Raw genomic sequence first — 21539 nt, 5'->3', positions numbered from 1 at the left:
AATTAGAAAAACATATTTATTTTCTTTACAACTAAAAAGGTAAGCAGGGATATAAATCTAAAATTAAATAAGGAATTAGAACAAGTTAAAGTGATAAGATTCCTTGGAATGTGGTTTGATATGAAAATTACATTGAGTACTCACATAAATAAGATGATATGGGGCCTAAATAAATCAATGTTTGGTTGTGGATCCATAGAGGTATTGATTATCAGATAATATATGAGATTATTAAAATACCTTGCAGGATTATATGATTGGTGTGGAGTCAGAGAAACAGTGGAACATGTATTAATATAGTGTAACGGTGTAACACAGATCAGTGGTTAGACCTGAAAGGTGTTTTTGATTAAGTTTCTGATCCATAACTCACAGTAGATGGCGGTAATGCTGTATTTAAGAATGCAAGTCTCCAATAAAAACAGAAGAGGAAGATGAAGAAGAAGATCTCAATGCTGAACGTTTAAAGATCAGTTCAAGTTCATAATAATCGACTATATAAGGCTATATGAGAGTTTGGATGAAGGACAGTTGTGGAGTATTTTCGCTGGATGCTGGATATTTTCATTCTACATGTTGCCACAAGTAAGAGACGCTTTTTTTCTCAAAAAGAAAAATTTATTTACGCCACCGTACAATATATTTATCCGATATTGTACGGTGGCGCATGCACATACATATTATTTTCCACTCGATTATTTCGTAATATCGAAATGTTATGTCGTTAAAATGACATAGGCTAACATAGACAATTTGGGAATAGGCTACGCAATAAAAAAAAAAAAGTAGGCTATGTTTATTACTCCCACCCACCACCTACGAACTTTGAGTTGAATCGCTGTTATGAGGGGTCCTTGGAAAATGTTCTACCTTATAAGCGGTCATGGCCCCAAAAGGTTTGAGAAAGTTTGGTTTAGATGAGTGGTCTCCAACATGGTGCTCGCGAGGAGGCCATGCCAAGTCTATAAATATCCTGAATTGTAATCTTTAATTTTCTTTCCTCTTTTTTTCATGACAAATAGCCTACATCAAATGAAAACAAGAACGAATGGTAACATAACATTATAACATATTATGTACATATTAATGAATAAAATAATTTAATAATTTTAAATATTTAAAATCTGCGCTTATCGAGTCGTAGCATACGTTTGTGCTATTTTTTTTTAACCCGTTACTTTTATGCTCGCGGGCACGACGGCATAAATAAGATAAATTGAACTATTAAAAAGAAAAAATATTAATTATGGATGATTATGCAGGTCATGCAAAAAAGACTTATAGCCTACTTATTATTTTAAAGGGTAACAGGGTTTTTCCTGGCTCAAAATGAGGCGGAGGTGGTTAAATTGTAACACTAGGGGGGTCCGGGGGCATGCCCCCCCCGGGAGATTTTTTTTTTTACATTTTAAAGATAAATTCATTAATCTGGTGCACTTTGAGTCACTCGAATCTGTTGTTAAAAATAAATAATAATCCGCCCGCCAACCACCCATATTCTTTGATTTAGATATCTGCATCTGATCATCACATTACAATTAAGCATGATAATATGGTAACATATCACACAATTAACATTTATTTAAATTAAAGTTCTTCTTTTGGCAAAATTACATTTTCTTTATAGCCTAAACAGAGGCTTTACTCCCTTTAAACTTATTGTCAATGTTTCATTTTTGAAAACACTCTTATCAGAACAATTTTTTGTACCTTTATAAAGGGCCTTTTCCCCCTAATTTTATTTAATGTATGCTCTAAATTTAATTTAAAATTCTTACATTTTATCAATACATTCAATTAAAATAATAAGACACTAGGCTGTTACCAATCAAATTTAATAATTTACATTGAAAAATTATAACTGTATTAAATGAGATTATTTTTTATATTTTTTGAATATACAAGGAATGTTGAAAAGAATTATACTTTGAAACTAAACCGCCAGTAGGAGGCGGCAGGCGGCCGTCTTAATGAGCGAGTCATTGAGTCACTAATGTAAACGATTCGTTCAAACGGCTGATTGATTCAGAATGAGGCGGTTTAATAATGGGCTATTGAATCTTTGACTCAAGCGATTAGTTCAAAACGCTGAATGATTCAGTAATGAATCATGGATGAGTGTTGCTGTGAGACGCGATATGGTTCTGTTGTTTGGAACTATTTTCGCTGCTAAAACAGAACAAAAACAGTCTAAAAATGTAAGTAACTTAATTTTACCTATTTGTTTATTGAACTGTTATGAAATTAATATCTCGGTTTCAATCGTGATGGCATTCAGGAAAACAGCACTCTGGTCGTGTGTTGCCTATATATTGTTTCTTAACTATAATTAATGTTATAAATAACTGCGCGAGACTCAACAGCGCAAATTTGTTACCGTCCGTACATTAGGAGTTCCGTGTCTTTATTACTCATTTAGCTGTCATCCACCCTCGATTGAATGGAATGTTTTTATTACTCGACCCGCGGATTATGATCCGTGCAGCACTATCGGCAAACTACACGGTTAGAGAATAATGGACACAAGCGGGAATCGCAACAGAACTGTCACGGTGGAAAAAGTGTATGAGCATGTGACTGTCTGTCCGAGTTTTGTCGAGAGGCGGAGGCGGCACGAAATTTGACGGAGGCGGCCGCCTCATAATTGTCTATGCAGGAAAAACCCTGGGTAACTAACCTAAACCAACTTTTTTTAGTTAATGATCTGTAAGAATTGGGCTTTATTAGTACTGTTCATTGATTCGAGTAACTTTTTTGACATTTTTGTATACGTTTTTTAATTCTACAATATATGGTGTAAAAACGTCTGAGTGCTGCCCTCTTCAGGTTGAACGGTGGCTACTGCAGTCAAATTTTCCTATTGGATGTTTGGGTGGTTCGTGACATAAGGGGTTGTTGGTGACGTAGGCAAGTTCCATACAGACAGATGCGTCTCAGGTGCACGCCCCCCTCCGCTGGGCTCTGCCCACTTTTCCAGCATTTTTCAATTATTTCCAGTGGGTGGAGTCAGGCTCTGACCAGGGGTTTAGTTACCCTTTAAGGAGGAGTGGGAGAATTCCTCTTCATAACGTTAAAGATAAGCTGTAGGCTATGCCTCATCTGTGGAGCTAGCATTGCGGGAGGCATTTCACCACAACACGCAAGACCTTCAATGTGCGTTATCCACCAGGTACATCACTTAAAAAAGAAAAAGTTAGTGATATGAAAGCAACATTAAGGAGGCTTCAGTCATTTTTACAAGACCCGCTAAAAAGTCACAGGCTCCGCTGCAACCGAAGCTTCATTGTTGGAGCTTCAATTTGCTCATTTTTTTGACGAAACACAAAAAACCTTTCTCGGATGGTGAAATTGTCAAGGTAGCACATGTGTGTTTTGGAGTTGCAAGTACCTAGCCTAACATGAGGGAAAAAAAACTCATTTGTGGTGTGGAGGAGAGAATCGGTGTAACCCGAATCGGTTTATTTATTTTAGTTTATTTGGAACTTTCAATAGCATATGTAGTTTGAGTGAGTGTGTAGCATATTATATATATATATAACACACCTAAAAGCTGTCACAAAGAACCAGCAAAATGATTATGAATGTGTCAAATATAGCAAGGTATTGTTTATGTCTTTTTTTTAAATTATTAATAAACTGGTGTTTTCGGTGTCTATGTCAGTTGAGGATGGTCAGCATCATCAGATCTTCGCAGCAGTGAACGTGTATAGAGAGAAATGCACACTTCATAGGATTAGCCATAAGCAGAGAGTAGCTAGTCTGTTTCTTTTCATTTTGAATTGTTTTGTTTAATAGTAGACATTTCAAGCTTCCTATGTCTGTGAGGGCCAGTGAGGCAGATACGCTGAGTTTCAGTTCATTGATGAGACGAGCTCCAGTTCACGATCAATCGCGCCGGCGCCTCCATGTCCTAATTATATTGTCTGTTTGCTTCTTCTTTTGCTTCTAAAGGGCTTTATTAAATGCAACTGGTTGATGAAACATTGATTATAAGTAAGATACAATTTATACAAAACGAAATTCACTTTAAAGAAAGGCTTTCTACAAAAAATAAAAAGATCTTTCTAAACATCTTTCTATTCATCAAGAAATCCTGAACAAAATGTAAATAACTTTTTTCAAAATTGATAATAATAATGAATGCTTTTTGAGCATCAAATCAACAGACACACACTATTTTATCCCTCCAGGGAGCCTTCACTCACAAAAAGGTTGGAGACCGATGTTTTTTTTTTTTAATTATTATTTATATTAGGATTATTTAGTAAGCCTACATAAAAGGAAGAAATGGTCACATCTTCATGACAAATTCAATAACACAAAATAATAGTCTCAAAAGCTTTAGATATTCAGGGCTTCTTTTGCCCTAAAGGGCTAAAGCCCTGAAAAAAACATGTTTTACTACATAACATAGAATTCAAAAATTAGCTGGATAGCGAATGCGTGCGTATTAACAGCCTTGAATTAACCATAACTTAATATTATTACCATAACATGATTAAATGTTAATAAATTAAGTTTATCAGCAATTATAAATCAAAGATGAAATTAAGAAATAGGTGATATGTTATAGGTGACGAGGATCACTCAGTCGCTTTGTGTAAGGTCCAGTACGAAACAGCGCGGGCGCGCCCCTGTACTTATGATTTTACGATGATAAAAACAAATTATACGTTGTTGTATTGCTTTTCAATATATTGTTAAAATTTTACAAAAGTCAAACTCAAATGCAGTTGGGGTTTTTGACCAGCGAATGTGTGCAAATGTGCATTTTGTCCGTTGTTAAAACGGCGCCGGCAGCATCACATTACATTTGAATCAACAGGTTACAAAATAGTTTTTCTATATATTGGCGCTCAGTTTTTCCTGTTGTAAAATACATTTGGCCAAAATCTCATTTAATAAAAGATGAAATGCTACTGTATGCATAGACTATTTAAGTAGGCTATTGGATATGGCAAATCTCTCTCAGGTCCCACATGTCTCAGTCAGACATCAGATAAATAAAATATGAGCCTTTTTAGACATAGTGTGTAGTACTTAATCAAACAACAAGATATTTGTTTACCCGAGCAAAACTTCGTTCAGCTGCTGAGTACCTGTTAGAGAGAGAGAGAGAGAGAGAGAGAGAGAGAGAGAGATTTATCAGCTTTACTGACAGTTTTGAGGATCGAACAAGATTTAGCTACACAAGCTCTTTTTAAGAACTTTCATTGGCTAAATATTTGTAAAACAGATAGACAGACATAAAGGTTGACCAATATCCTTAATTATTTGAAGATGAAGAAAACCCCCAAAAAAGGTCAATTCGGAGTGTACAGTGTACAAATGTGCACAGACTGAGCCGTGCCTGGTGAACTGTACATCAGTAAATCACAACAATCGCGTGTAATGGGCACTGCCTTCGGGCAGCAGAAGGTATTTTACGTATGCTATTTGCTATGACATAACATCTAGTTATTACGAGAAAAGATGTCCTTTTACCGACATATAACATCTAGTTATTACTGTCGGTCACAGAAGCCTTGCGGATCGCAAGTTCTCATTCTGCTGGATCTTTCTGCTGCCTTCGACACTGTGAATCATCAGATTCTTCTGTCCACCCTCTCATCACTGGGCATCAAAGGAACTTCCCTCCACTGGTTTGAGTCCTATCTCACAGGTAGGTCCTTCAGGGTTACATGGAGAGGCGAGGTATCCAAAAGCACATCAACTGAACACAGGGGTTCCTCAGGGTTCAGTTCTTGGACCGCTCCTCTTCTCCATCTACACCACATCATTGGGACCCATCATACAGGCACATGGTTTCTCTTACCATTGCTATGATGATGACACACAGCTCCACCTCTCATTTCAACCAGATGATCCCACAGTAGCTGCACGAATCTTAAGCTGTCTGGCGGACATCTCGGCATGGATGAAGTAACATCACCTGCAGCTCAACCTGGCAAAGACTGAGCTTCTCATTCTCCCTGCCAAACCGTCTCTACAGCACGACTTCACTATCCAGCTAGAGTCATCCTCAATCACCCCATCAAGGTCGGTCAGAAATCTTGGAGTAATATTTGATGACCAGCTGACCTTCACAGACCACATTACAAAGACAGCTCGATCATGCGGGTTTGCAATGTATAACATCAGGAAGATCAGGCCTTTCCTAACTGAGCATGCAACACAACTTCTCGTCCAGGCCCTGGTTATTTCTACAATAACCTACAATCGGCCAAGGAGCGACGGCTCGTGGTGCCATCACAGCGAGGCACTAAATCAATCTCCAGAACATTCTCATTCAAGGTTGCATGCTTGTGGAATGATCTCCCCACCCTCGTCCGTAATGCAGAATCCCTGATATCATTCAAAAGACAACTGAAACTTCCCTTGTCTGGCTTTTGCTACTCTGACCAATGCCTGAACTTTGTATTTTGAGCACTTCTTGCGTTGTTCTTCCCTCTTGCTTTAGTCCTCAGATGTAAGTCGCTTTGGATAAAAACGTCTGCTAAATGACTAAATGTAAATGTAAATGTAATTGTAATATACATGTGGCAGGCAGCAATGCGCAAACGTAATATTGTGTATGAAATCATGGGCGATTCACCATCTTGCAAACCCTTTAAAGAAAGAATCGACTCACAAGAACGATGCTTCGTATCGCTGATTCGATCGATAGAAATACGGGACATACAACTGCTGAAATGTTCCCATGGAAAGCGTTTTTACGTTTAGTTGAAATGTTAATTTAAGAATTGAATATGTGTTGATTTATCCATATTTAACATCCTGTGTTACAGATGAGGTTGTTTCTTATATAATAGCTACTGGTATACAAACTTGTCAAAACACTGTATTTCTAACAGGAAATATGCTCACTTAACTTACAAGTAATTAAAGTAGTTCAGTGCATCCACATGAAGCCAGCGCTTTCCCTATCCGATGTTTTTCCCCCCTCGTTCTAAAAAAAATTCCGTAAACGCCGGCGTCTCAAGAAATATCTGCGTACACGCGAAACCACTGAAACCGACTCAAACTGATGTAGTATACATGCCAGACCAGTATGAGGCGCTGTAATTCTGACACAGATACTCTAAAAACAGAGAAGAAGACTCGCGCATGAACATTGCGAGCTGTATACAATAATACTAGGCACAGTGGCTTATTTTCTTTTCCTTTCTTACCAAGAACTTTATTGAACAATATGGAAAACCATAAATGGCCTGGTACAAAATAGGGATGAGTCACGATATTTCATTAGTTAGCAGACGCATAAAGCCTGCCACAAAGAACCGGCAAATGTAGCCTAATTATGAATGTGTCAAATATAGCAAGGAGACAGTTTATTTGTTTATTAATAAACTAGTGTTTTCTGTGTCAGTCTCGGCTGCAAAGATTTTGACGATGCTGACTCGCACCTTCGCAGTATTGTGAAGGTGCCTGTAGAGAGAAATGCACACTTCATACGGATTACATAAGAGAGTTGTCTGTTTCTTTTCGTTTTGAATTATTTTGTTTAAAAGTAGACATTTCACGCTTTCTATATATATATATATATTTCTGAGTGTCTGTTCATTTATGAGACAAGCTCCAGTTCACGTGCAATGCAAGTTATACGCGGCGGTGCTTCCATGTCCTGATTATTGTCTGCTATATTTGCTTCTTATTTATTAAATCCAGGCATTTGGTTGATGAAACATTGATTAAAATTAAGATACAATTTATACAAAACGAAATTCACTTTAAAGAAAGGCTTTATACAAAACAAAACTTAATGAAGTGCTCAAAATGATGTCTCTCGATATTGACCATCTTATGATTAGGCTACTCATGCTCTTCACTTTTCATATAATCAACAGATGAACTGGAAAAAATAACATTATTTATGCATAAATATTAAACTAACTTTTCTTTAATGGCTACAACACGTAGGCCTACAGTACAGAGAAATTTAATGTCGGAGCTAACCCCTTGTTACCGGTGAGCATGTGTGGGGGTGCGTTTTTTTAATAATAATCAAATAATTCCCAGCGATCGTCGAATATTATTTTTGCTTGAAATGCCCATCCCTACAAAATACGAAATGTCTTAATCAGACAAAATACAAGCATCATAGCATATGAAAGAAATATAAATAAATAAAGAAGTAAAATGAAGAAATAAAATAAAAATACATTAAAGTAGGCCTCAATAATAAATCAATAAATAAAAGAGGCTCAGTATTCTGAAGCACAAACACAAGCATGTAGTCAGCAGTTGTTGTTGCTGTTATTAGTGTCTGACTAGTCGACACCTGGGGTGATGACATCATCGTTTTACAAAATATACGGGTGTCGTTTTCAGATTTATCCACTCTGGGACCTGGTTTAAAAAAATTGCGGGTTCAGTCTCCCAAAACGCCGGATCCGTCTGGACGAATTAAACGCCGTAGAAAGTAAAATTTTTACTTATAGCCTAAAGCTAAACGCATCTCCGTGTGGACAGGGCCAGTAACATGTTTTGATTCTTCCAGATCTGGTCCTGTGGGCGTCACTATCACGCAGTGATCACAGTTCACACCTGCAGTGAAGCCCCTCACACAACAATTCACCAATAAATACTGGGAATAATATTCCCATCATCCTACAAGAGAAGGACAAACTCCAGGAGTAGCAGCTGAAATCTGTGTGACTGTTAAAGATGGAGTTTATTAAAGAGGAGATTGAAGACATGAATGATCCTGAACCATCCAGAATAAAATATGAAGATGCTGAGCAACAAACAGGTTGGTGTCCATTCTTGATTCTTCATTATTGACTGTTGAGAAAAATGAAGGTAACAAAGCTTTAGTTCAACACATAAATGATATAGATTATGATATAGAAAATGAATCTAAATGGTCAAAGGATCATTCCATGTCAAATCAACCAAATTTCAGAAACTCCCCTTGTGCAAATCTTTGATTTTGTTTATATTTTTTCCAAAAGAAGACAAACAAAAATAGTGATGAGAGCCAAAATATTAAATGTCACATATGTATAATGACTGAGTGTCTAGGGGAATATATTTTAAAAAAAAAGGCAAAATAAAATAAAATGGGTAATGGTATTCCAGCAACGGATCACTCCGGTCGATAATCAAACAAATACACAAAACTAAGCAGAAAAAGTATTAAGGAATAACAAGTGAAATGGAGAGCATCTCTTCAGGGTGTCCAAAGGCCAAAATAACAAACAAAACAAATATAAAAAGAAAAGAGGAGAAATTAAATAACCTTATCCAATAACAAAATAAAATGTATTTAACTTGCCTAACTCCTCCACAGAAAACAGAGCTCAAAAGGATTTTCAAAATAAAGAGACAGGACACTCCTACGATCCGCCATCTTAGGATGTTGTTAGACATAAGTGAACGTGTTCAGATGTTACAATGGATAACACGAGTGGAAGCAGCGTCCTTATAATTACCGCGCCCCGACTGGGCAATCAATGGTGTTGACCATCATTTGCCAACCTATCAGGAATCAAACAGAACAAAAAGGGAGAGAAAAAAAGGTTTTGCCTGAGGTTTGCATGTCTGCAACACCAGAAGTATTACAGGTATCTTAATATCCTTTTAGATTCTGTTTTTTAACAAACATTTATTTAGGTTTATTTATTTTAAAGGCCCAATATGATTCAATTCCAGAAATATGGTAGTCTTAATGTGGCTCCATTGTTCAATTTAAGTTTTACCCAATTTCAATGGTCGAAAACCAAATGTTGTTCACTTTGCACACAGATGATACTAATTGCATTTAAAGGGGAAAGTCTGAAGAAATTTTTTTATTGAAACTAGAAATGTATCTCTTTCCCTTTCAGTCGGTCACGATCTACGTCGACTGACTGGCGGAATTGGGGAACGCTTTGAGAGACCAATCTACTTCGAGTGTAACAAAACGAGCCAATGCACATTGGCATGCAACATTAGCTGCTCTGCCCCGCAGCGTAGGGCTGGGCGATATGACCAAAAAATCATATCTCGGTATTTTTTGGTTAAGTGGTGATATACAATATATATCTCGGTACTTTCTACGTTTTTCTATTTGGATAAAGAAAATGTATTTATTTAAAAAAAAATGTTATTTCACATCCTGCTCAATGATATCCAAGCAATGATATTGAAGGATATGGAAAAAAATAGGGAATGTAATGTAGGCTATGCAATATATTATGTGCAAAAAGGTTAAAATCACATTACATTCTAACTTTGTAACATTACAAACTAAAAAACAAAAAAAATGCTTTTGTTTTTAAAATGACTAAAGGCTAAACTAAAGATGAAAATAAAAACAAAAACAAAAGCACAAACTAATTATATTAGCCTGCATTGATTACCCCATTATAATGGTCACTTTCATAAAAATATACTTGTAGGTTTAAAATTCCACATATGGCACATTTATTGTCTCCAACAACAAATATTTTAGTAATATGTATTTTAGTCAGAATTATTGCGCTACTGTTCTATTGTGCTCGTCTGTTTGGCGCGCATGCTCGCGGCGGCGCTCATTAAGGGAAGCTTGAATTTTAGCGGAGATTCATTTGCAGAAGCTCGTCCTCTCCTGACAGTGAAATGGACATATTTGTTTGATTTGTTTGAACATTTACGGATGGAGAATATACCTGTGAAATGTAAGTTAAGCACTGAGGAAAGCACCACGTCTCAAACGCATTAAACAGCGCCAGTATTTATCTTTCAGTCACTAACAGTAGGCTATCTGTCCGAGAATCTGACAGGGCAAGCGGCTTTAAACTTGTTAACTATCTTACCAGTTGTTTTGAAGCGCTTAATAAGCTTGTGTCATGTTTAGGACAAATTGTACTGTTCTTTCACTGCAGGAGCTCACACTGCGTACTCCACTATTTTTCAGATGTGCTCATATCAAACTACTGTATCGATATAAACGGTATTGCCTCATTCCATATCGTGGGGAAAAAAAATCGCTATATTGTACAAACTCGATATACCGCCCAGCCCTACCGCAGCGCGAACATATAATGAGCAGCAGGTGCGTCGCATATTTGCTTTTCGCTTTTGAGGCAAGCAGTTCTACTGTCCCTGCTCTGCAATCTCATCTGAAAGTGTTTTATACTTCAAAAAAAGGTAAGGAAAGAAAAGAAAACTAGTCTGCTTCCTCAGGAGAAGGCCTGGTTCGACACACTATCGTCCTGTTTGTGTAGCCAAGGTCATTCCCCTGTGTGCTTCGGCTCCACAGAGAGCAGTTTCCTGAAAGAGCTACACCATTTGACTTTTTCAAGATGTCATTCAAACCGTGTGTTTCTGGGTGCGGTCGTTTCCTAGCCTCATTTGACGGTCACTGTTTCACGTGCCTGGGCTTAAGCGTGCTGAGACTGCGTTCGTGGGTGGTTGATGTTCTCTCATGAGAGCATGACCACATCGCCACGTTGTTCGTCTCACCTTTCTTGTAAAGGCTTGAGCCTCCTAAAGGAAATTTGTCCTTTAGGCAAGCAGTTGTTCCATCTGCTTGGAAGGTGGCGACAGTTATCCCTATTTATAAATCTTGAGATAAATCAAATTTGAAAAATTATAGGCCAACTAGCATCTTTCTGATTATGTCATAGCAGAAAAATGGGTAGCTAAGCTTTTGAGTAATCATCTAAATAAGGGTTTTACTTCTTTATATCCAATACAATTCGGTTTTCGCAGCAATTATTCAACAGACTCCGAAAAATTGTTTGTTGAATAAGTCAAATGCTTATTAGATAAGAGTGCGTGTGTTGGTGCTGTCTTTTTAGATCTAAAGAAGGCATTTGACACTGTTGACCCTCTGCCTTTTATCTTAACTAGCAAATTTAAATTTTTCAGAGGAAGCAAAACTTTGAATAAAATCAAATCTTTCAAATAGGAAACAATGTGTGTGTATTGATGGTACAAAATCGTCTTACCTTGCTGGCCCCAAGGGGGTTCCACAAGGCTCTATTGTAAAACCAATTTTATTTTCCCTCTACATTCATGATCTACCTGGAGTATGTAAATATGTAAATGTTCAGATGTATGCAGATGATGTAGTAATTTTTACCAATGCTAAGAATTATGAAAAAGATTTGATTACTTTGACTTCTGCTATGATGAATATTCAGGATTGGATAACCAGGACAGGTTTATTATTGAACACAAATAAAACGGTGTGTATGTTGTTTGCAAAACAGTTAGTAGAGATGACACATTCAAATGTATTCATGAGAGGGGAGGATCTTGAAATTGTTAAAGAGCTTGACTAAGGTAACCTGCCAGAAATGACGCTATTCTTCATTTTTCATCAATTAATTTCTTAAATTATCCTTTGACTATGTTCTGGCCCGCCATCTAGTGGCTAAATTCTTTTTGGCCTGATGCCAAACTTACTTGGCGATCCCTGCCCTAGAGCAAGAGTCAAGGCATACTGTGGTCCACAAATGCCTCAAACACCGGTTGGGGGGCCACGTAAACAGGAATGCAGTTGCGGGGATCTGAACGGGCCCCCAACTGCATTGGCATCAACTGCCTCGAGTTGCTAGCAGTACGCCTTGTGCTGGGTCGCCTCAGAAAGCCACTATTAGGCAAGCTGGTACTGGTCTGTACGGACAACACTGCGACCGTTGCATACATCAACCATCAAGCTGGTCTACGCTCCCGCCGCGCTTGTCGCAACTCATCCGCCATCTCCTCCTATGGAGTCAGAAGCATCTGAGGTCGCTTCGTGTCACTTAATCCCTGTGTCACTTAATCCTCACAACATCTGTGGCCCAGGGAGAGTGGAAACTCCATCCCTAGGCGGTCCAGCTGAGATGGTACCATTTCGGATCCGCACAGCAGTGTTTCCGCTACATTCATTCTGCCATGGTGCTCCGCCACACCAAAAATCTTCCCGCTGCAGCTTCTCAGTGAGGTCCGATATTGTACATACTATTGTGTTATTGTTAAGCCCCACTAAAGGCAAAAAAAAACATTGTAAAGCACCATAAAGTTTTCGTGCACTATATTCCAAGACTCATAAAGTCATGTGATAGCATAATTTGAGGTAAAAGTGAATACTTAAGTCGTTAAAGTTAATGGAAACTCATCTCTCCTCAGTCATTCTCCATTCAGCATTCAGACAGCGCGTCGCATTCGGTTACGACAGTAACACGATGACACTCTCTTTAAGATCAACGTTCCCATTATTATACTTTATTTGTAGATAAAGGTCTATGGTTTGTATAAAGTAACTTTATCTTGCTGGAGTTTATTGCACTTTCTAAATCATATTCCTTTCTCCCGGGTGTCTGTTAGATTACAGCACTGGAGTAGAGAGCACTATGAATTGTTCATGTGCACTGTAACTGAAATTTAAAACTGGTAAAAGAAAAGGCTCAGTAACTTGTTGCATATATATAATACACTAAGCATCAAATATCTATACGCTTTGTGCTTTGAACTTTTCAATGCGAAGCGCTGCACGCTGTGACTTTGCATTTAAATTCGTCAATTCGTTCGAATGGGAGCCTTTCATGTTATAATACTTAGGGGAGGTTTAAACACCTGGGGCAAGGGGCGTGGCCCATGGGAATATCACTCATGGGTGATGCCCCTTCCCCCCGGGGAAATGGGCCTGCCACCACAGCTGCAAAAAATCCTAGAGGAAACACTGGCACAGGTAGACCGGTTCCCTCTCCGGACTCTTCCGACTACCGGTTGTTTTATTCCCTGACCGAGGGGCCCATCTGCATAGATGCGCTGGCACACAGCTTGCCCCGGGCCCTACACAAGTATGCATTTCCCCCAGTGAGCCTTCTCACACAGACACTATGCCAAGTCAGGGAGGAAGAGGAGCAGGTCTTGCAAGTTGCCCCAAATTGGCCCAACTGGACCTGGTTTCCAGAACTCATCTGGGAATCTGCTTTCTCAGAGACGGGGCCCCGTATGGCACCCACGTCCAGACCTCTGGAAACTCCATATCTGGTCCCTGGACGGGACGTGGAGGACTAAGGTGATCTACCACAAGCAGTCATTGACACCATCACTTCTGCGAGAGCGCCCTCCTCAAGGCACGCTTACGCTCTGAAGTGGAACCTGTTGTGTAAAAATAAAATGACGATGCTGCCATCTTTCTGAAGTTATTTTTACACCCCTGTAATTTGGCTCCAAATGTCGGGTGAAAATTATCATTTTCTTCTTTTATGTATTTCTTTCACCAATGTTTTTTTAAATCAAAATTAAGCCGGGGACCTCTGGTTGAGTTGACATGGAATTACCTCATAATCTGGAACAGGTTTTGTCATCTAAATTTTAAATGGATTAAAGGGATAGTTCACCCAAAAATGAAAATTCTGTCAGTATTTACTCACCCTCATGTTGTTCCAACCTCGTAAGACCTTCGTTCATCTTTTGAACACGAATTAAGATATTTTTGATTAAATCTGAGAGCTGGATCACTCCTCCATAGGCTTCTTAAGGGGTTGAAACTTGCCACCCCCGAAAAATTATTAAAGACATCGTAAAAATAGTCCAAGTGACTACAGTGGCACAATCTTAAGTTTATCAAGCGACAAGAATACTTTTTGTTCGCAAAAACAAACAAAAATAGCGACTTTATTTCAACTATTCATTTCCTTCTGTGGGCCTCGAGTCAGTTCACTAGTTTAACAGCGTAAGCTTCTGTTGTTATACGTGACGTAGATCTACGCAATCATACTAAGTTAACTGACTAGAGGCCCATAGAGAAGGAAATGAATAGTTGAAATTAAGTCGTTATTTTTGTTTGTTTTTGCGCACAAAACGTATTCTCGTCGCTTGATAAACTTAAGATTGAGGCAATGTAGTCACTTGGACTATTTTAACGATGTCTTTAATAACCTTTCGAGGCTGGGAAGTTTCAATCCCTGAAGAAGCCTATGGACTAGTATGGAGGAGTGATCCAGCTCTCAGATTTCATCAAAAATATCTTAATTTATGTTCCGAAGATGAACGAAGGTCTTACGGGGTTGGAACAACATGAGGGTGAGTAATTACTGACAGAATTTTTTTTGTGGGGGTAAACTATCCCTTTAAAAAGAGAATGGCAGAACTAAACTTTGGCACATGAAATATCTGATACTCGATACTTTTATGCTTTCTTCTTTAAAATTAAAAATCTTTTTGAATTAATTAAATTAAATCTTCTTTTAGACTGGATGGAGATGAAACCCCAAAAACATGAACTGAATGAAGCAGAGGAGGAACAGCAGAGCATCAAAGCTAATAAACTGCACTCCTGCCCTCAGTGTGGAAAGAGTTTCAGACAAAAAGGACACCTTAAAACACACATAAGAATTCATACTGGAGAGAAACCATTTACCTGTGATCAGTGTGGTAAAGATTTTATTTCGTCATCACATCTAATCAAACACCTGAAAGTTCATTCAGATGAGAGGCCTTATGTGTGTCCTTCCTGTGGAAAAAGTTTTTCAAGACTGGATCATTTTAAACTGCACCAGAAAACACATAATGAAGTGAGAGATCATGTGTGTTGTGACTGTGGGAAGAGCTTTACTAGAGCTGACCAACTGAGACAGCACCAGAGTTTTCATACAGGAGAAAATCCTTACAAGTGCTCATATTGTGACAAGAGTTTCACTCGGTCAGAGCACCTGAAGTCACACGAGCGACTTCATACTGGAGAGAAGCCGTACCAGTGCACTCATTGTGGGAAGAGTTTCAGAGATACAACCGGATTAAAAAGTCATCTGCGCGTTCACTCTGGAAAAAAACCTTTTAACTGTGATCAGTGTGGTAAAGAGTTTATTTCGTCATCAAATCTAAATCAACACCTGAAAGTTCATTCAGATGAGAGGCATTATGTTTGTTCATTCTGTGGGAAGAGTTTTTCAAGGCTGGATCATTTTAAACTGCATCAGAAAACACATAATGAAGTGAGAGATCATTTGTGTTGTGACTGTGGGAAGAGCTTTACTAGAGCTGACAATCTGATTCGGCACCAAAGAATTCATACTGGAGAAAATCCTTACAAGTGCTCATATTGTGACAAGAGTTTCACTCGATCCAGATCTCTGAAATCACACGAGCGAGTTCATACTGGAGAGAAGACTGTATTTCTGCCCTCCATAGGAGAAGAGTTTTAAAAGTTTATCAAGCCTTCACATTTGCAAAATGTTGCAAGTGAGCAAAACTAGAAAGACTTGAGATTTGAATCTTCGCCAGTCAGGAAGAGGGGGAGGGAGTAATATCAGGGTTTAGTTCTTATTTGTCCTTGTTTTCATTGCTTCACCTTCTGTTTGCTCATCTTACTTTATTGTTTTTTTTTTACAGGGACAATGCACAATTAAAAGTAATTGCACCAGAGTTAGCTAAAAGCTAATTTACATCTGCTTTCTCTGGGCAGGTAAACAAATAAAATAACATATTCCATATACACCACATAAAACCTCACAATACATATGTCCAGGAATGTAAGATTTACAAAATCATTATACAAAAACAGATAATTTACAACACAGTCATTAGTGGTTGCAGATTTGTTCTGATAGTAGCCAGTACTTAAGCTTGTTTTTAAAAATGGTGAAACTATCAATGTTTCTGATATTTATGGGTAAGGAATTCCATATCCCCACTACTATACCTGAAAAAGCTTTTTGACCAAAGGCTGTTTTTCTATACTCCGGTATCAAATCTCCCCTAGCAGATGCTCTGATCCTACCGGCACTTCCGTTATGGGCCAGGCAACCCTTAAAAAGAGGGGGAGCAAGATTATGAATAATTTTGTAAATCAGGCATACATCAGAATAAAATACAAAGTTATTAAAATTTAAAAAATTGAACCTTTTCAAAATAGTACAGTGATGATAGTCACTTGTTTTTTTGTCTAGCACTTTCCCACATAAAGGAAAGTCTTCTTCAGTTGACACAGCTTTCCCATGTGGTTCTTTGTTTCATCTCATTCGCCTGTTGCACCATAATTAGCTCAATTTGTTCCTCGTTTGGTCTTGTCTATATATGTGAATATATACTCCTTGTTTGGTTCAGTTCTTTTGTCCTTTCTCCTCTATGAGGGATGGTTGTTTTCTGAGTTTCTCTGCCTGTTCTTTTGTATTAAAAGGATAATTCCTATTTGGATATTTCTTATTTCCTGGAATTATCCTTCTTCGTTCGCTTCATTGATGCAGCCGTTCCGTGACAATTATAATGATGTACCGGCTGGGGTTTTCTGTATAGCTTACAGCATTACTTGAGAGTGAAGGGGTGGATTCTGGAATCCAATGTTGCTGAAATGTATATGTAATGAGTAATTATAATCAAAGTATTAATCAATATTTTTCCTTTTTAAATATCAAATGAGTTGAATGACTTCTTTAGGCTTGTGAGATTTTACTTTGTTATAGAAAGTTACCAGTGTGATTACTGAAATGTTCTTTTCATGTATTCTCTAATGTCTGTATTTGATTGTCTCATTGATATGTCTCATTTACCTTCCAGAAATGAAAAATTGAAAGATGTTTTGTTTGAGGAAGGTCTTCAACATGTGTCAATACATAGTACATCTGTTTTTCTAGGGTACTCTGACGACTATAATGGTCACATTGTTCAATGAAGTCAATAGTTTAAGGTATCATCTCTTTGTTAAGCCTTACTTTCCAGTTAGACTAAAGTGTCCTCTCCTTGAGAGAAAGAATGTATTATCTTGATGTTTTGAGAAAAGTCACCTGTTTATAGTTCGAGCCTGGCCAAATCCAACCTTTGAAAAGCTGTGTGCCTGTGTGTGTGTTAGTCCTTTTGGTTAAGGAACCACTGGCATTATTGGAGATTGACTGAGTTGTTGTTCGGGACAGGCTGACGCCCAGCAACCCAAAACTGTGACCTGGAACCCCTACGGAGATTTAATTTGAGAACATGTTACTGTTTTCACTACCTCTGAATTTGCAGGTCTAATTATTCATTATAGTGTTACAATATGTTGGCAGAGAGGTTTTCATAGACTCTGTTTCAGCCTGTTGACACCAATAAAATGTGCCACTTTACTGAAGATCTCAGACATCACCATAATGAACGAGGTGAAAACAGGGATCTCAGTTAAACATGATGGCTCTGTTATTTCTGTCAGACTCTGTCAGGGAAAGTATTAAACAAGTCTTGTTTTAAATGCTACTAATTTCAAACCACAACAATGGATGATTAATAAATAAATGCTGGAAATATTCACATCATTTCAGTGTATTTTTGGCACTCAGAGTAAGATGTATGCAATTGTTTTGATAGAGGGAAACAAGATACATTTCTAGTTTCAACATGTTTATTCTTTATACATTTTTCAATACTGTTTGAAAAGTTATAACCATATTTGGTTTTCAGCTATTGGAAATGGGTAAAATTCAACAATTTGAACATTGGGACCTACCAATCTCTGTGTAAACAGAAAATATTTTTTTGCCATCTTTCTAAAGTCATTTGTACCCCCTCTACAAAATAGTGGATAACTCAGGAAGTTGGAAGTTTAGTGGGAGTTTCTAAAAGTTGGTTGTTTTGACACGGATGACCCTATAGATCTGTTTTATATGATGATAATATACAACTTTGACAAAAAAACTATTTATAACAGGAAATATTTTCACTTACCTATCAAGTAATTAAATTAGTTCAGTATAGATTCAGTAACTTTCAGATTCCAAATCTGGCCCACAGTATATAAAATATATAGCCTTACTCTGTACAGCAAATATGTTCGCATTATTTTTCACATTGCATCATTCTAACAACTTAATGTTTTATATGTTTCAGACCAGATTACATTTACATTTATTAATTTAGCAGACGCTTTTATCCAAACCGCAAAGCAGTTAAACTAACAGTAGGACAACAATATGTAAGTGCTATAACCCCTTAATTTTTTTAAATAAAAAATAGAAGAGAAGAGAAAGTGTTAGTATTACTGGGAACAGTCATGCTAAAGGACCAATAAAGAGATTTTGTGCCTCTTTGAGATGGAACCACAAGACGACATTCGCTTGCAGAGCGCAAGTTTCTGGATGGCACATAAGTCTGAAGTAATGAGTTTAGGTAAAAGAGAGCAGAGCCAGTGGTTATTCTGTAGGCAAATGTCAGTGACTTGAATTTAATGCGAGCGGTAACTGGCAACCAAAATCTCCATACTGAATGAGGTGAAAACAGGCGAACTTTCAGTAGCAAAGAGGGTTTTCAGCAGCTCAGTTAAACATGATGGCCCTGTACTTTTAAAATGCAGATTGGATAAAAACACAGTGATCACAGTTCACACCTGCAGTGAAGCCCCTCCCACAACAATTCACCAATAAATACTGGGAATATTCCCATCATCCTACAAGAGAAGGACAAACTCCAGGAGTAGCAGCTGAAATCTGTGTGACTGTTAAAGATGGAGTTTATTAAAGAGGAGATTGAAGACATGAGTGATCCAGAACCATCCAGAATAAAACATGAAGATATTGAGGAACAAACAGGTTGGTGTCCATTCTTGATTCTTCATTATGACTGCTTTGGTGGCTGTGAAATAATAAGTAGTATATTGATGATACATTTTGTAGAAATTCAACTAAATGATCCTAGCCTTGTATATAGCAATGTGTCAAATACATTTTAATTAATTCAAATGAGTGAGAATGATATTAACAAACCTTCAACATCAAATATCTGATACTTTATACTCACACAGACATAAACGTATTCTCTTGTTGTCTTGTTTCACTTGAATGTTCCTTGAAATTATATCCTCCTTAAACTGATTATAACTACTTGATATGTTCATTTTAGATCAGATGGAAATAACAGAGCTAAGAGAAGAACGTAATGAAGAAAAGAAACACTGCGACTTCAGGACTCAAGGAACAAAAGCCAAAAAGCTGCACTCCTGCTCACAGTGTGGAAAGAGTGTCAGTAACAAAGGAGACCTTAAGAAACACATGAGAATTCACACTGGAGAGAAACCGTATACATGCCCTCAGTGTGGAAAGAGTTTCACAACTTCATCCCGACTCAAAATTCATCTGCGCATTCACACTGGAGAAAAACCATTTAACTGTGATCAGTGTGGTAAAGAGTTTATTTCGTCATCAAATCTAAAAAAACACCTGATAGTTCATTCAGATGAGAAGCCTTATGTGTGTTTCTTCTGTGGAAAAAGTTTTTCACGACTGATCAGTTTTAAACAGCACCAGAAATCACATAAAGAAGTGAGAGATCATGTGTGTTGTGACTGTGGGAAGAGCTTTATTACATCTGGTCAACTGAAACAGCACCAACGAATTCATACTGGAGAAAAGCCTTACAAGTGCTCATATTGTGACAAGAGTTTCACTCAGTCTGGACACCTGAAATCACACGAGCGAGTTCATACTGGAGAGAAGCCGTACCACTGTACTCAGTGTGGAGAGAGTTTTAGACATTTATCAAGCCTTCATGCTCACATCAAAATCTATTGCAAGTGATCAACATTCGTTTTTATATCAAGTACATTCAGGTAAATTCTGCAAGATAAAATATTGAGATTGTCTATTTTGTTTAATTTGTTAAAATGAATGGAAGACTAGCAATATTTAAGAGTTGAAGCTTCAAAAGTGTACTTTTATTTTTTACTTTTGTGCAAAATCTCTCTTCATGGATTGTGTGCTTAGTAGGTTTATCATGAATTAGATATTCCTGTCATATACTTATTTACTAAGTTTACTATATTGTCTTCTGATAGTACATGCAATTATGAGAATAAACAGAAAAACATCTTGTCTTGACAAAAAGTGTTTAACTTTGATTGTTTAAACTTAAAACAAGTCTAATATGTGTTTGTGGAAAGAGTTTTTCACATTTGGACTCTAAACAGCACCAGAAAATACAGACCATGAGAGAAATCATGTGTGTTTTGAACACAGCCGGACTCTCCATTGGTCTAGACTGGACTCTGTCCGGAAGTGACTTCACTTTTACCTGTTTGCGTTTGTTTGGTTTGTTTATTTATATGCCAGTCAGAAATCATTAACCGCATTTACACTGAACAGACCATATTAAATTCAGTCACATTTGCTTTTGTTTGTTTGTGGTCACAGGACTGCACAAAACAACTCTCTTTCAGGCTTTTAGTTCAAAAGAGTTAACATTTGGCAGAAGAATTCCCCCCATAAGACAAATGTCCCCCAAATTCAAGGTATTGGGGTAAAAATATTAAATTTTCCTCCATTGTTATATTAATATGAGGAACAACTCAAGCATCATTCAATCAAGCAACATAAAACCATGACTGCTGTTTACCCAAATATCAGCTTGATTAAAAAACTGCTCCGTGACCAAGTTTAATGGCTAACTTTAAAATTTTAGACAAATAAAGTTAGTCCACACAAAGATAGATTTTATTGATAATGACTGACTAGTAGCAGCCATAGAAATTATAGCAAAGTGTTCAAACTGTTATTTCTAATTAGTTAACCCTACTTTAAAAAGCAGGCAAATCGATTGCCTTACTTTCCCTGACTATTGCCTTATGAAGGAAGTAACACCCTGAATGCAATGGTATAATATGCGGCCCCTTTAAGAAA

At 37.5% G+C, this 21539-nt stretch overlaps 1 pseudogene across 1 annotated transcript; it reads left to right on the top strand.

Moving 5' to 3' along the window:
- Positions 1-423: 423 nt before the first annotated feature.
- LOC143716533 (uncharacterized) lies at positions 424-20686 on the top strand (annotated as a pseudogene). Its single transcript, XR_013196005.1, has 5 exons — positions 424-585; positions 8501-8752; positions 15157-16146; positions 19367-19457; positions 19768-20686. The product of XR_013196005.1 is annotated as an uncharacterized LOC143716533 (transcript).
- Positions 20687-21539: the final 853 nt, after the last annotated feature.

The sequence above is a fragment of the Siphateles boraxobius genome, unplaced genomic scaffold, assembly GCF_051911475.1.
Source record: "Siphateles boraxobius isolate OS27281-9 unplaced genomic scaffold, OSU_SipBor_1 6, whole genome shotgun sequence".
In the NCBI taxonomy this organism is placed as follows: domain Eukaryota; kingdom Metazoa; phylum Chordata; class Actinopteri; order Cypriniformes; family Leuciscidae; genus Siphateles; species Siphateles boraxobius.
The sequence above is the reverse complement of the archived record's forward strand: the minus strand, read 5'-3'. Positions and strand labels throughout refer to the sequence as shown.